Consider the following 15,686-nt stretch of genomic DNA (forward strand, 5'->3'; position numbering starts at 1 on the left):
TGAAAGAAAGGAACTTAACACTAATGTTTTAGGTTGTCATACAAACAGAGAGATTTAATCGTTTTAATACATAGTTTATAACAGTGATAATGGCTAGTATCATTGAATCTGTTCGTAGCGGGAATGTACGGTGCTCACAAGAAATTCTAGGGAAGGCAACACATTTCTCGTGCCCGTTTTTCCAATGTCGCAGTATAGCAACAATTTAAAGCAACTAGGGTAAATGTACCTATAGTGGTGGTAGTACCAATAGTGGTGGTATTGCACTAAAATGCGGTTCATACGGCAAATTACAAGTAATTACGTTATTTACGTTAGTGTGAAATGTTCTTAAGCCTTTTACAAAGGGTTTAAAAGTTAAATGGGGCCATTCCGTTACTTAGTGACCGAAAAATCCATTATTTTGTGAAATGTGTCAACATTTCTCCAAAATCCTTAGGATTTCATAACGAAACTCATTTTTCTGTTAACGTTCTAAATGACTACATAACCACGCAATCACAAGTTTTACAACATAATTGTTATGAAATGTTATTGTTTTACTAAAATTATTTGCCTTTTGACCATATTTATGCATTTTTAAGTGTTTTTTACCATAGTGCCATTATAGGTACACAAAACAGGCATGTTCCTATAGTGGTTATAGTTATAAAATCAATAAAAACAGGTCGTTTTAGATTTTTCTGAGGAAATTTTTGACATGTCGTACTGTTTTCACTAAAATAAGCAAAAGAAATAAGTTTTGTGTAGGTAATTTACCAAAAACAGGCCAAAATTCGCTTATATGGTTGAAAGAAAAATTGACTTCAAATCAAGCACACTCTTCCGGGTGTAGGTTGACAACAGGTGTGATGCAGTACTTTAGTGAATAGTTTCATTAATCAAATTTATACATTTTGTTACGATCAAATTACGCAAGAAACCAATATTATGGCAGTAATCCTTGCTATTCATACCAAAACAGCTTCGAAACTAAGTTTCATTGATATTATACACCGTTTTTGATGCATCTTTGTTTACCACCACTATAGGAACACAATACGACGACTATAGGAACCATACCTCCGTTATAGGTACAACGAAGCAGTCACTAAAATATGTAGTTTTTCGTATATTTTATGTATTTCATGATAAAAATGTTTGTGATTGCGTAGATAAAACATATTCCAATTGGTTTATGTTAAAATATTCAGAAATTGTCCTTCCTGACACTATAAATCCATTAAAACACATCGGCACCACTACAAATTGCACCACTATTGGTACATTTACCCTATCTAGTAAGTCACGAAAATGAGTGTCGGGACGTAAGCCACCGCTACAAACGTATTCAATAATATCCGCGAATATGTATGAGTTATTGTAATGATTATAACAAAACGGGGCGGTCCTGGTACAGTCGTCAATTCGAAGGACTCAGTAACATATCCGCCATGGGTTCAAACCTAGAACGGACCGTCCCCCCGAAGCTAGGATTGACCGACTACGTGGTAATGAATTAAGTCCCGAAAACCTGTATATAGGCCGGCATGTCTGCGTAGGACGTTACGCCAAATAGAAGAAGAAGAACAAAACGTTGTTTAATAATATTTTTTTCAAATCACTTTTCTTTACAGTTGCCGTCTACTGCTACAGAATGGTTGAAGATTTCAAAAGGATTCGAGGAAAAATGGAATTTTCCTCATGTAATTGGTGCCATTGATGGAAAACATGTCACCTTAAAACAACCAGCTAATAGCGGGAGTCAGTTTTTCAACTATAAAAGCACTTTCAGCATTGTTTTGCTAGGCATAGTGGATGCTAATTCAAATTTTATATTTGCTGACGTCGGTTGCCAGGGTCGAATTTCTGATGGTGGAGTGTTAGCAAACAGTGCTATATACCAGAAACTGGAGCGCCGGGAGCTAAATATACCCGATCCTGAAATTTTACAAATTCCTTACGAGATCGAGGTTCCCTATTTTTTTTTTGGGTGATCAAGCGTTTGCATTGAAAGAATATTGTCTCCAGCCTTTTGCTGGAATGCATACCGCAAACTCAATAGAACGCCACTTTAACTACAGGCATTCGCGAGCTCGTCGAACGGTAGAAAACGGTTTTGGCATTGATGTAAAAGTCTGGCGAGTTTTAGCAAAACCAACGGAATTAGAACCACAAGTAGCTGAAAAAATCGTTCTGGCAACAATTCATCTACACCACTTTAGACGTCGGCACTTGCTTTGGAATTATAATACAACTCTTCTTGCACCCACAAGAAATACGGCATCTAGATCCTCTTCCTCTCAAGAGTCTAACGTTGACCCTACTACAATGTTACCTCTTCGACACGTTCCGTTGAGGCCGTCTAGAGTGTTGCAAAACATGCGATTACACTTAGCACGACATTTAAAGTTTAATGATCCATTACCATTTGATTTACCGCAACCGCGCAGAGTTGTGTAATTTTCAGAAGCATATAAACCACCACGTACTAATTAGAATTATGGTATTAAGCGAAAGCAAATTTGTATTTGATTTTTGTGTGCATTGCGAAATCTTTATGAATGTTTCCTATTTTTCCTAACACGTTTTATATTTTCCTTTCGTGGAAATAAAAATCATTTATTTGTGATTTGTAGCATTCTTTATAAATAAAAGCACCGTTTACTTGAGACAAGCCTCGCAAGTCAAAAGCTAACTGTGGTGAACTATATACTAATATTATTTTTTAAAGAATAGTAGAATTCTTTACAAGCAACAACCAACAAAGAATAACTGAAACTAATAAAGTTCCTATCGTTATGCTAAACCGATGCAAACAAGAAATGTAAGGCGTACATACAAAATAAATGTCATTATTACTATGAACGATACGAATAAGTTTTTTTTTTATAAACAGGAATTATCTTAAGCAATACGGCCTTTTTGGACCGTTACTCCTGGACAGTAAAAACAGAAATTTCGGATTTTCACAGTTCATGGAAAATAATTACAAGGCTCAATTCAGTAATTCATAAAATTCATTAATTCCAAAAACACTTAAACTATCTTAACAATACATAATACATAACAATACATAATTCACTTATTCATAAAATTCTTAAATTCCAACAAAAACTTAAACTATGTTAACACTTAAATTTTAAACCTACAGATATGCATGATCATGCATCGAGGAGGCATGTTGGTCCGCATAAAATTGATCAATTTGATCATTCATGACCGTTGTTATGGACCTGATAAGTTTAGCACAGAACTCTGGGTGTTTGTCTTCGAAGGTGGCAACTTGTGCCTCTACAAAGTTGCCCAGAGCCCTGGCTTTTGAACAAGGTGCAGCAGCAGTAGCAGTATTAGCAATGCTTTGAATGGCTGTCAAGCATTCGCTAATCTGACTTGATCGAGTCGTTTCGCTAAACTTTCTTTTGCGTCCTTTGGACGCTGTGCGACCCTCTAGCATGCCACTAGAGGAGCCAGTGGAGGATGTTGTGGCAGTTGTCGTGGCTGTTGTTGAGGCAGTTGAACTGCATGAAGCGGTGGTTGCAGGAGCGGTCGAGATAACAACAGGTTCCCGAGAAGTTCCTTCAAGATTTGCCTGACATGAGAACAGAATCGCTATATTAATTCATTCCTCCACAAAACGATACATAAACACTATCTACTTACAGTATTGATTGTACGACGTGGAGCTGTCGTTTCATGTAGAAACGACATATGCTCGTAGGCATACCAAACCTCCTTGAATAGCTCGCTGGAACCTGAATATTTATACAATAGAAACGATCTTAACAAATATGAAGTAATAAAATAGCAAAATTTACTGACCGGAACCTGTTGTCTGACTCAAAGCGATCTCCTTTTTAGTCCGCCGGTAGGAATTCATTAAATTCCTCCATTTAGCATGAACGCACTGTGGATCCTCCTCCAGCACGGATGCTATCTGTTGCCAGGCTTGATGCCTTATTTCGTTATTTTTATACTGGCGATCAGTATCTAACCAGATGCACGGATAAGTTTTTACCAAATTGATCAATTCGATGACTTTTTCCTCATCTTGAATAGGCTAAAATAATAAAACAACCAATAATTTAGTGTGTCATTCTATGAGAAAAGGTGTAACTTACATTTTTATTCGATTTTTGGGCGGTTTTAGCTCCTTCCATTGTTAAGTGCTGGCGTGGTTGACTGCTAATCGAAAATGTCCGCCTGAAAACTTCCAAGGAATCTCCAAACACAATACCAACACATCCCCACATAATGTATCCAACATTTTTGTTTTCGTATACGTTTATTTAAGCCTCATTTTATTCTCAATATTATTATTGCCCTCAAATAAAACATTATGTAAATGTAGCTAAATCTCACTTCACACTTGGGGTCACACAGAAAACACGTTTTGCTTTTTCGGTTTTCAAGTGGCAATTGAGCCGGTTTATTTCTACGATTTGACATAACAACTGTCACCGGGTTGCATCACTTCGCTTCACTCTTAGCTGTCAGAGGTTGACGTTTGGGCGCGAAATTTATAATTTTCTACAATTACATAAAAATATTTTTAAAAATTTGTATGTATTTTATCAGTAACTTAAATAAGCACGTAATTTTAAATTTTATTTCACTCAAATTTAAAAATTGAATTCGATGATCATCCCTCCCTTCAACACTTGAAACAGTAATGTAAACATAGCAGGTGGAAGATACGTCACTTGTCGCCGCTCGTAACCCGCATACATCGGGTTACGAGCGGTGACAAGCTGACAGATCGAGAACAATGGAAATTTGTAGCTGTCATTTGTAGCCGCATACATGAATGCAGCGTGTAGGGCCAGCTTGAGCGGTTTCGGACACTCCTGAGGCAGGCCAAGACCGCAAAGCGGTTGTAGCGCCGGATAAGTAAGTAAGTAACCTTTGTTTTTATACGCATTTTATGCCAAAAGTCTGATAGACGAATACTTTTGGCGCGCCCATGAAACGACTTTTTTTAGTTTTTTACATAATTTAGTTGTTATTGCTCTATTTTAATGCTTATTTGATTTATTTTAAAACGTGTGTATTGATAGTCCTGTAAGTTTCTACAATTACATTTACTTTATTGTCTTTAATCGTGTGCAGGAGAACAATATTGTCGCGGTATACCGGAGTATTAAGAAAGAGAGCTAATCCGATCGGATGCTCCTTTTTATACCTTCTCTCTCTCGCCTTACGCTCGCGCGTCTATTCCTTCTCGCGCTTCTCGCATTTCTCGCGTTCATTATGCGTGTCCTGCCCGACTCTCCCGTTATCTTCTAAGCTCTCTAACTATCTACTTGAGACCCTAATTAACCCTTAATATCGCAGACCCAAAGTGATGAGAAAAAGCTGTCCTTCCCAATTCACTAATTGCGGCCATAGTTCCCCTTTTTCTGTAAAATATTCAGATTATGATTATGAATTATGATCAATCTATTGGTGACTTCCTTCTAAAATAATGCATTTATGTTGTTTCAATTGCACTTCAAGCGGTCAGAGAGGCACTAAAGGCGGGGGTGAGAGAGGCACTCCTCCAGTTAACTAATGATTGGAGCATGATGGCGAAAATGCTGCCATGTAAGCAGCCATCCTTGACGGTTAATCTAACGAAAGAAGCGGTTCAATGTCCAAAAAATCAAATTTTACCAAGGAATCAGTGCATTTTATGATTGCCAATAAGGTCAGGAAAAGAGATTGGTCACATTTGGTTGATGGGTCATGCTGCATTTCATCGTAGCTGGTCATGTAATAGCTTGAATGAGTGAGTTGTTACGAAAATGTTTTGTTTGAATAATACCGTACACAGAAAGTGGCCAAATCTGTTAAGGTTCAACAAATAATTCAGGAATTCATTTCAAATTAGACTCTACTAACATATTAAAACATGTTTATATCGCTAAGGTCATACGGCCGACGTCTACCATAGCGAAATCAGTCTACTTAGATGCAGCAGCAAAATCTCGTGTAACGGTAGCACCATGAGGAAAGGTGAGCTAAAAAAATGATTCAAATTTATGGGAAAAGAGATCTGGAAACATAATCTTGCAGTTTTTAAGTACTTTGAGTCCCAGTTTTGAGAAATTGTAGTTAAAAAGTACCACATGTTTCAAGAACAGTCGAGCGTGAAAACATACAGAGCATTGTCATTTGCCCAAAACACCAAACCTGCTGAAACTAGACTGATGAAAACGATTTGGTAGACTCTCAATATGATATCAATTACCAATTTTTCAATGGAACTAGGCCATGTTATTCGAAAATGCAATGTTTCTCCCAGATATTATTTGGAATAAATCTTGTAGGATGAGTGGGTCAAAAATACGCCTTTTTTAAGGTTTAAATGAGTTCTTGCGTTGTGCAAGTAGTCACCAATAGTCATAAATGCAATAGAAACAAGACAGGACATTTTTTGATTCCATAACCTTTGTTTTCATACGCATATTTATACCGAAAGTCTGATGGATGAATATTTTTTGCACGCCCATCAAACGATTTTATTATATTTATTTTTTGTATTTTGGTTGCTATTGCACTATTCAAATGCTTATTGTTTAGCAAAACGTGTGTATTGATGGACCCTTAATCAAACCCCATTATCACTTTTACCACCCCATGCCTATTGCGGCCATAATTCGTCGTTTTCTGCAAAATATTCAGATAGACGAACACTTTTTAGACTTACTGTACTGTATTTTGTGAAAATTTTAATTTTTATGTATAATATTAATGCTTCGAGAGGGCCATGGGGTACGTTGAATTTAATAAACAAATAACAAAACTTCTGTTTATTACAGGTCATTGGGCACTTTTCTACCAAAAGTTTTTAGCAATGGGTTTGTGCATTTTCTTAAAAACGTGGGACTGTCAAAGGGCATACTTTGAACATACTTTGAACAAGAGACATGCAGTTTAGCATAATAAAACCAGTGTTATTCCGTACACAAACAGTGTTACACACGCGATTCTATATTTCTTTTTTCACCAATCTGATCCTAGTAACCATTATTTATCCTTCCACGTCAATATAAGATGTTTCTAGTAACACGAATTATCCTGTCCAAACGGATATTGTAAGGACAAATTTAGTATAAAAGTATATTTCAATATATTTCAAATATTTTCAATGAAGATAGATTCAAACGCAGAAACTCTTGGAGTTAAGAGGTTTAATTCCAATATCCGGAATAGGACAGAGACCCCGGATTTCCGAGTCAAACACCCCCTTCCGTCTGCAACTTCCCAACCTTTGGATTAGAAGCAATTAGCGGGAAAGACTGGTTAGTAGGGGAAGTATCAAATACTCCGTCCACAATTGCTGTTTGTTTCTCCTCCGCTACGACCCTGCAACTCTTGCTGAGGGCCAAACCATCGCGTGGCCTGCCGGAGAAGCTCGGTTCGTAACATACAGTCTTTCCCCGAGTTACGCTATTAATGGGGGTCGAGAAGAAACTGCGTATCTCGATTTTCCAAAGTCAAGTCATGCAGTATCCAGTCAAAATATTGCTAATTTTCGAGAAATGTTGCGTTGAATAAGAAGTGGTAAGCACTTTCTAAATAAATTGATTTGATATTGAATAAAGGTTCCCGTATCTCAGGGACTACCTGTACTAATTATGATGTAAGAACTGAAATGTTAAATAATTAAAAGTCAAGCAGAATAATCTCTTATTTCCGCTTTAACTAATGTAACATCTAAACAACCCCCCCCCCCCCCCCCCCCCGCTTCAAACTACAAAAAACGCTGTACCACATAGGCATTGGGATTGGGATTCAGAGATTCGAATCCCAACCAGGATTGGGATTCGAAGATTTGAATCCCTTCAGAGGTTCATTTTTCCCATCACAACACGGCTGGCGTTTGCAACAATTTGACTTCCGATAGCTCGGCTTTATGTTCCAAATTCGCTTCTTACATACGCATCAATATTCTTACACAATACAGAATCATCTGATGGTGGAAGGCACGCGCTGGAGCGCAAGTAAGGCATGACAGGGTGAAGGAGGGAGAGGAAGAAAAGGAAGAAATGGGTAATATTATTTTTGTAATGTTTGATTGTTTTTTGCTCCGCCGTCTGAAATAGTTTGCCCAGTTCCCCAACAGGGCGCCAAAACTGCTCACCCCAGCGCAGGGAACCGGAACACATTGACGAAGTTTTGACGCAAACCCTGCGCGAATTTTGCCCCATTTCCTGTGCAGGAAACTACTCGATTTTGGGCTGCGGGTAGTAATTTAGATGAAACATTGAACAAAGTTTCGAGGCGCGAACAGATAAGGATGTTAGTGTGAGATTTTTTAACGAAAATAAGGAACAGCTAGAATGTCGATGTATTGGAACAGCGTTTTTGGATTCTTCTCGTGCATTTGATCTCCTAAACGGATTTAAACAGTGCATAGAAAGAAAGCCTACTCTACTAAAAAACGTGATCCAGCTAAGCATGGACGGGCTAAATGTAAATTAGCGTTTAATGAACCATCATTCGATTTGTTAAACATTGGTAGTTATGGCTTACATGCTATTCATTGCGCTTTTAAAAATGATATGAAGTACACTGAATGGAGCATTGACGAGGTTTTGACATCCCTCTATTATTTATTCAAGGACTTTCCGTGGCCCCTTGCAGATTATAAAGAAACTATCAGATCCAATTCATTCGCGCTGAAATTTTGTCCTGTACGATGGATTGAAAATTTGAATGTGGCTAAGCGTGCATCTAAAATGATTCCCCATTTGAAGGTCTATGTAGCTGCAGTCAAAACCAAGCGTGACAAAAAACTGAAGGAGTTTTCCGCTTTCAAAAGGAGTTCTGCAACAGTTGTTCAGTCTAGACCAGGGGTCTCCAAACTACGGCCCGCGGGCCGCATGCGGCCCTCGAGAGCCTATTAAGCGGCCCGAGGCATCTTTGTGAAAGTTGAAATAAATAGAAAATTTTTGTGACTATTTCTAAAGAAAATGTAATTGTTGCTTTTTAGCGACGTAGACTAAGCTTAAATAATAGAAAGCAATAGGATTTTTGTATATTATGCTAGTATTTTCTTATAAAGATAAAATTTGAACGTTCGTTAATACGAATCCTACAGGCAACGAAAAACCCTCAACACCATTATATGTGAAGCAATGCGGCCCGCGAACTGAAAAGTTTGGAGACCCCTGGTCTAGACCATTCGCTTGAATGGAAAAGGCCATTTTTGATGATTTATTGAGGACAAAACATGCCCTTTTTATTTCATCAACTGGATGTGTGGAACCTTTTTAGCGAGAATTCCAATGTGATGCTCCTACCTATGGCGCTTTCTTTTTTTTGACAAGTTGACTACACTTACCCATTCTATAATTTGTAGGGTTTTAAAACCGGAATGCTTAAATGTAAAAGCTAAAGCGATCACCGATATCGAGCTCACAGATAACAATACTCTACCGACATCGCAAGTTGATATCGGTTTTGGAGTCAAAGCGGCAATTAAAACCATAATGACACGTGGCAAAATATCTAGAAAAGTGACCCTACAGTTTTATAATGATAGAAAAGCTTACTATATTGCCTTTTTGATAAAAGATTGTGACCGATCTTCACTATCGCACATTGTAACACGATGTATCTCGTGTGTAGCGACCTTGCCCGCTACGATAATCCGTTTTCGATAAGGCTACGATTATCCGTTTTCGATAAGGCTACGTGTAGCTGCGATCAAAGGGGCAGCCGTGAGAACAGATATTGCGGATAGTTGCGAGAGGAGAACGAGCGAACCGAAAACCGAGAGAGCGAGCGATCGGACGAAGCGGAGTTCGATGATCGATGGTTTTGCGGCGCGATGGCGAAAAAACGACGCGGCACTTTTGTAACGGTTATCAAGTAGTTTGGTGGTGGTTTCTGGTGCGTGCAATAAAGTTTAAATGAAAATATTTTACTTATTTTTAAAAGAAGAGTAGATAGTCGTTTCACGTGTATCAATCCAGAGACCATAAAAAATTCGCTTGATATCGCCTTGAAACGGTTGGAGTACTGCCTGGATTATATGGTCCCAAGAGATCATTTAGCGGGTAATGTAGCTGACAAAGTTCGTCAAGAATTCACAAAAGCAGAGCAAATTTCTAGCATTGAGTAATCGCTACTCCACTCCACTCACTTAGCCTAGTTCCAAACCACATCAATCAGGAGATAGCAGCTAGCTAGGAGAGAAGGTCGGTTGCGCCGATCTGATTACGTGAGAGCCTGGAGATAGGATCGGATCGCCGATCTAACGAAGAGAGGAGATCGGATGCGCCGATCTAGCCAGGACATAGGATCGGGTCGCCGATCTAACGAAGAGAGGAAATCGAATGCGCCGATTTAGCTAGGGACGGACACTTCTCGCACGCACCTGAGCCAAGGCACACGTGCCAAATAAAAACGTGTCGTATCACTCAATAGTAAAGTATAGCAAAATCAAAAAATCACTCATCCAACTCACGCCCGAGACGCACATGGACGTTACGTGGAGAGCCTGGAGCAAAGAAGAAAGAAAGGGCACAAAAGGACGATGCCAGTGCTAGAAAATACAATGCATCAAGTACTCAAGTAGTTGGATGCAGATCAGCTAAAATTCACGCAGATGCTCTAAAAGAAATAGCATTTAAAGGCCGGGCTACATTGATCGTACTCCGTAGTGTAATTTCGATTTTCACTAGCGCATCTGGCGGCGACCAGCGCAAGCTAGATGTCGGTATAATTTATGTGTCAAAATTATTCATGCTTGGTGTCTCATCAAGTTTTGACCAGGCTACTTGTATGCCGTTTGAAATGTTGATATACGCCTATAAATTGCAACAAAGTAGGCCGTTAATTGTTGTTGTTGGACAAATCGTCATTGATACAAAGTGCTGGGCAACATTTTTCCCCATCTTCCAACATCTATCCATCATTGGGTAAAATTATAGCCTCCTCGACCCAAAACGTTTTTTGACAGATAAATTATACCAGCATGTAGCTTCAACCCGCCACCGCTAGATGGCGTACACGTTTACAAAAATTACACTACGGAGTACGATCAATGTAGCCCGGCCTTAAGGCCGGGCTACATTGATCGTACTCGCAAGCGTAATTTTGATTTTCACTAGCGCATCTGGCGGCAGCTGACCGAAGCATTTTGCTAAACAACTTGAAGCCGCTTCAGAAAATATGTTATTTTTCCTTGTTTTTACTGTAACTGGACTGGAAAAGCTATGCAATTGATAGATGAATATGTTGTTCACATATTTCAGCCATTTTCGCATCGAAATACGGTGAAAAAACAACTTAAATTTGAGATCCGGCACGACCATTACCTTGATGACCAAAAAAAGCTTCCACCAGCCGCCACCAGATGCGCTAGTGAAAATCGAAATTACACTACGGAGTACGATCAATGTAGCCCGGCCTTTAATGAAGAAAAAATGAATAATAATGAATAAATTAGCTGTTTCAGCAATAAAAACGATAATATAGCTTAATAGTTTTAGTTTTTAATAATTGTTTAAGGAAATTGTATTTAATTTTTGTTAAATCTTCTCTCACTGTTCAAATGCGAAAATAGAATTCATTATGTTACTCGACACTTCAAAGTAAACTGTTTAGCAATTTTAACTATATGGATAAGTGAAATGTACTTAAAAAATGTTTTCTATATTTGATAAAATAATATGTAATATAACAAAATCAGTACTATTAAATGACGAGATTTATTGAATTCAAAAGCTAAATGTGTTTTTAAGTGGGCTGCTTTTTATTTGAACGCTCCATATTTTGCTGACAGTTCAATAATAGAGCAAGTGTTTGTATCCCCCTGATTACATTAGCCCTCTCGATCCTTTCCGAATTGAGCTACTGGATTCCCGCAAGTGATAGAAAACTGATCTATCGAACCCATCGAACCTTTGACAGCAAATGTCAAAGCTAGAAAACGACTTTTTTACACTGTTGTAAACAATATGGACTGCTCAAGGAAGTATCATCGTTTGGATTGTTTTACTTCTAATTTCTTTTTTAATATGTGTTTCACGTGAAAAGAGTGATTTGATGTGCAAAGTAATCCAAAGTCACAACTCAATTCAAATATCAATATCAATAACAATGGAGAAGAAAGGATGTATCGATAAACCTACAAAAAAAAATCATATAAAACGAAAAAAGAGATAAGCAACACTAAAATAACATGCATCACTTATGCTTGTGTTTAAACAAAATTTACATTCACCATTACTACACATTTTATTTTAAGTGTTTTTTCTCCGATGAACAAACCCTCGAGCTCATCTCAATCGTTCAAAGCAAACCGTTGCTGTGGAACAAAGCTGATTCCAATTACAAAAACAATGTTGGACAAGAACTTGAATGGTTGTCTGTAAGTTCGGAAATGGGTTTGGATGTTACATCTACAAAAACCAAATGGACGAATTTACGCGCACAATACATGAAAACTAGAACAAAAGTTATGCAATCACGTCAACTGGTTAAATGTTACCTATTGATAATCCATACAGCAAAATTGGTAAACATTTTTTATTCTACAATTTTAGCCGCCCATGATGTTTTTACTCCTACTTGGTTTGCGTATAAAGCGATGAACTTTCTGGGTGAAACTCTAGACGTAGCCCAACTAACCAAACCGTGTTCTTTCGAAGTAAATTTGATAGGCAGCTCCTATCTAAGTTGCGCTCGGATTTTTAGCCGAAAAACAAAGTTTGGCGAGAAGCGAAAATCGTCACACGCACACATATGAAGACTATGTATCATGACAAAAATGCTCTCCCCTCGCAATGTTTCTTTCTCTTTTTCTATCCCCACTTTTTTTAGGTTAGGTTTGTTTTCCCGCCGGCTGTTGGTTTGGTTTGTATTTTAAACCAATTATACCGTTGATATGTTTATGTTTATGTTTATTTGTCTATCGATGGACAATAATGCCCTCTCGAACCATTTTAGCAATGTTTTACAATGAGTTCTTTACATTGGATTACAATAACATAAAACATAATAACGTCATATGACGTCATTTTCATTTGGATATGACGTCATCATAATTTTGTCAGAGCACGCTCCATGTTTTGTGCTGAGGTTACCTGAAGAAAGGGACACTTAAATTAAATTTATTAATATAGAACAGGTACTTACTTGACTAGATTCGATCTTTGTTGTGAGTTGCATGTAGAAACCACTTTATCCTTTTTCAATACTAGCCGCTTGGCATAAAGATTTGCTAAAAACGCATTTAAAGAAATATTGGGCCGGTTAATCAGAACGTTTAATATAGAGTTCATAAGCATGATGAACAAACACAATAGCAACATCTATAATACATCGAACTAATACAGTTGCATTTTTCTAAGTACTATCTATCGCTAGCGTAACATCGCCCCTTAATATTTTTAGCCATATTAAATGATCGAACTTTATTCACGTGATAACTAAGTGAATAACAAGTTAATACCGTCTGTGAACCGTGAAATTGAAACTTACTATTAACGAACTCCTACTCACTTGTTTGTGTAATTTAATTAAAGTTTCTAAATTGAAAGTACTTTATAAAATAATTCATTCCAATACTTCTTTCTCCTAGGATTATCATGGCATCATCAGAAGCGGGGTTTCAGCCAACAATTGGAACGAAGAAAAAGGTTGTAAAACGGCAACGTGCCGAACACGTGTAGTTAAGTCCGGTAGATATCATGGCTTCAGAACAAATATCCTCTATGCCTCCACCACTAATATGGAGCGTGCCTATTGATTAGCCTATTTCAATCAATCAGAACCAATCCATCATTATGAGGAGATACAGTTCATCGCCGCAGTGGAGGAGATACCACCTTTGGAAGAGGACAGTAATCAAACTTCCACGTCAGCATCACATGTAGTTATCGAGACTTCCACGGATCGGAAATTTCAGATGATACTGGAACAGATGAAGCATTTGAACAAAAATATCGACAAGATGGATACACGAATTTCCTTGGTGCAAGTAACCTTAGAGCAAGTCAAGGATGTTGTTTATGCACCATCCGTTAATAGATCGGCTACTGTAGACAAAGCCGGTATCGTAGTACAGTCGTCAACTCGTACGACTTAACAACATGCCCGTCATGGGTTCCATCCCCAAATAGACCGCGCCGCCATACGTAGGACTGACTATCCTGCTATGGGGGGGAATCAATTAGTCACTGAAAGCCAAGCCCACAAGTGGGTAAAGGCAGGCCTTGACCGACAACGGTTGTTGAGCCGAAGAAGAAGAAGAAGAAGAAGACTGTAAACAAAAGCTTTGAATTTTCGCCATTTTTAAATGAAGAGCAATTTGTTGCTGTGAACCAGCAGCTTTGCAAACAGTGCTATTATAACGATTTAAAACAAGGTGTGAACTTCGAGTCAATAGTGGTGATACCGATAATAGATTACACGAGGCGATGGATCTACTTTTCGATCGAATTTTTTTTGCGTCCACTTGAATACAATCATGTGATAAGTCATTTAGATCTGCAGTAGTTATATGTAGATCATATGACGAACACGGTTGTACAAAACTTTATCTTTGCTTTAAAATTGGGATCCATAGATAACAAATTCTTGTGAAACTAGAACTGCAGATTCATATTTCACTACAGTATTATCTTTGTGGTAAAACCAGATGAAAGGAATCAGTGGTTTATGCTTAAAGTCTGATGTGATATGGATGCATTCGCTGTTTCCTATTGTGATGATCATAGGATAATTCTTCACGCTGATATGTTCAGTGGCTATATTCAAATGTTCTGTTTCTGCTATCCTGTTGACCATTTGCTCTAAGTTTCGTGATCCATGAAGAAGTAGGTTCTTCTGTACTTGTAAGTTATTTTCGTATGAATATGCTGAAGTAGTAGTTATAACACAAAAAGTTTAACATCGTCTAAAACGTGTTCCAAATTATGCACGTTGCTTGACACAAGACTTTTGTCGTATATGGGGCCAAAGTCAAACACACATTTGTTAAGCAATGCTCCTGCATAATTTCAATGTGATTTGTTAACAGGCGAAAATAAAAATGTTACAGCGCAAAAAAAGCATAAAATGCAGATATTCTTCATTGTTCAAGTAGTTTTTTTAAACACCTGCACCAATGTATAACAAAAAACTTCTGAATTCTGAAGCTTTCCAATATACAAAAAAATTCAAGTTACGCATCTTGCGATGTATTTCAGAAAGCAGTTTCGTGTCTTTTATGAGCTGGTTTATTTGCTGTCGTTGCTGGGGACTCCGTTTTTTGTGTTTTCTCACTGTCATAAATTGAAAAATGGATAATAAGTTTTGCATGATGCCAAAATCAAAAAGATGCAGAGGTTCTGCTTTAATAACACCTTTGATTATGTTAAAATTGTTTAAGTTAATTAAAGGAGTTTTAAATTTGCAATGTGTATGGTTATTTATCGTGTTTGAAAAGAGCATCTGTTCGTTTTGCAACGCCAATTACTTCAACATACATCCTTTTTGTTATCGGATCTTTTTTTGCTACACTGGTACATTTCAAACAGCCTTCCCCTGCATTGAAGGAAACGACTCCTTAAAAAGAAAAGAAGAAAACACTATTAATTAGTTTTAAAAATACGCTTGTTCATGTTTACCTTCTAAATAAATGCACGAGCTGGAGAATCAGCAATAAATGCTCGTGGTGCTACAGAAAATGTTCTTCCATTTATGAATACTTCTTTGTTTTGCAGCTCATT

At 37.7% G+C, this 15,686-nt stretch overlaps 1 long non-coding RNA gene across 1 annotated transcript in view; it reads right to left on the reverse strand.

Moving 5' to 3' along the window:
* Positions 1–15,686, reverse strand: part of LOC120950317 (uncharacterized) — a 52,345-nt gene that overhangs the window by 15,990 nt on the left and 20,669 nt on the right. The window contains exon 2 of the long non-coding RNA XR_007452004.1: positions 13,111–13,195. This is a non-coding gene — a long non-coding RNA (uncharacterized LOC120950317). The remainder of the gene's footprint in view (positions 1–13,110; positions 13,196–15,686) is intronic.

Source organism: Anopheles coluzzii, chromosome 2 (assembly GCF_943734685.1).
Source record: "Anopheles coluzzii chromosome 2, AcolN3, whole genome shotgun sequence".
NCBI classification, from domain to species: Eukaryota; Metazoa; Arthropoda; class Insecta; order Diptera; family Culicidae; genus Anopheles; species Anopheles coluzzii.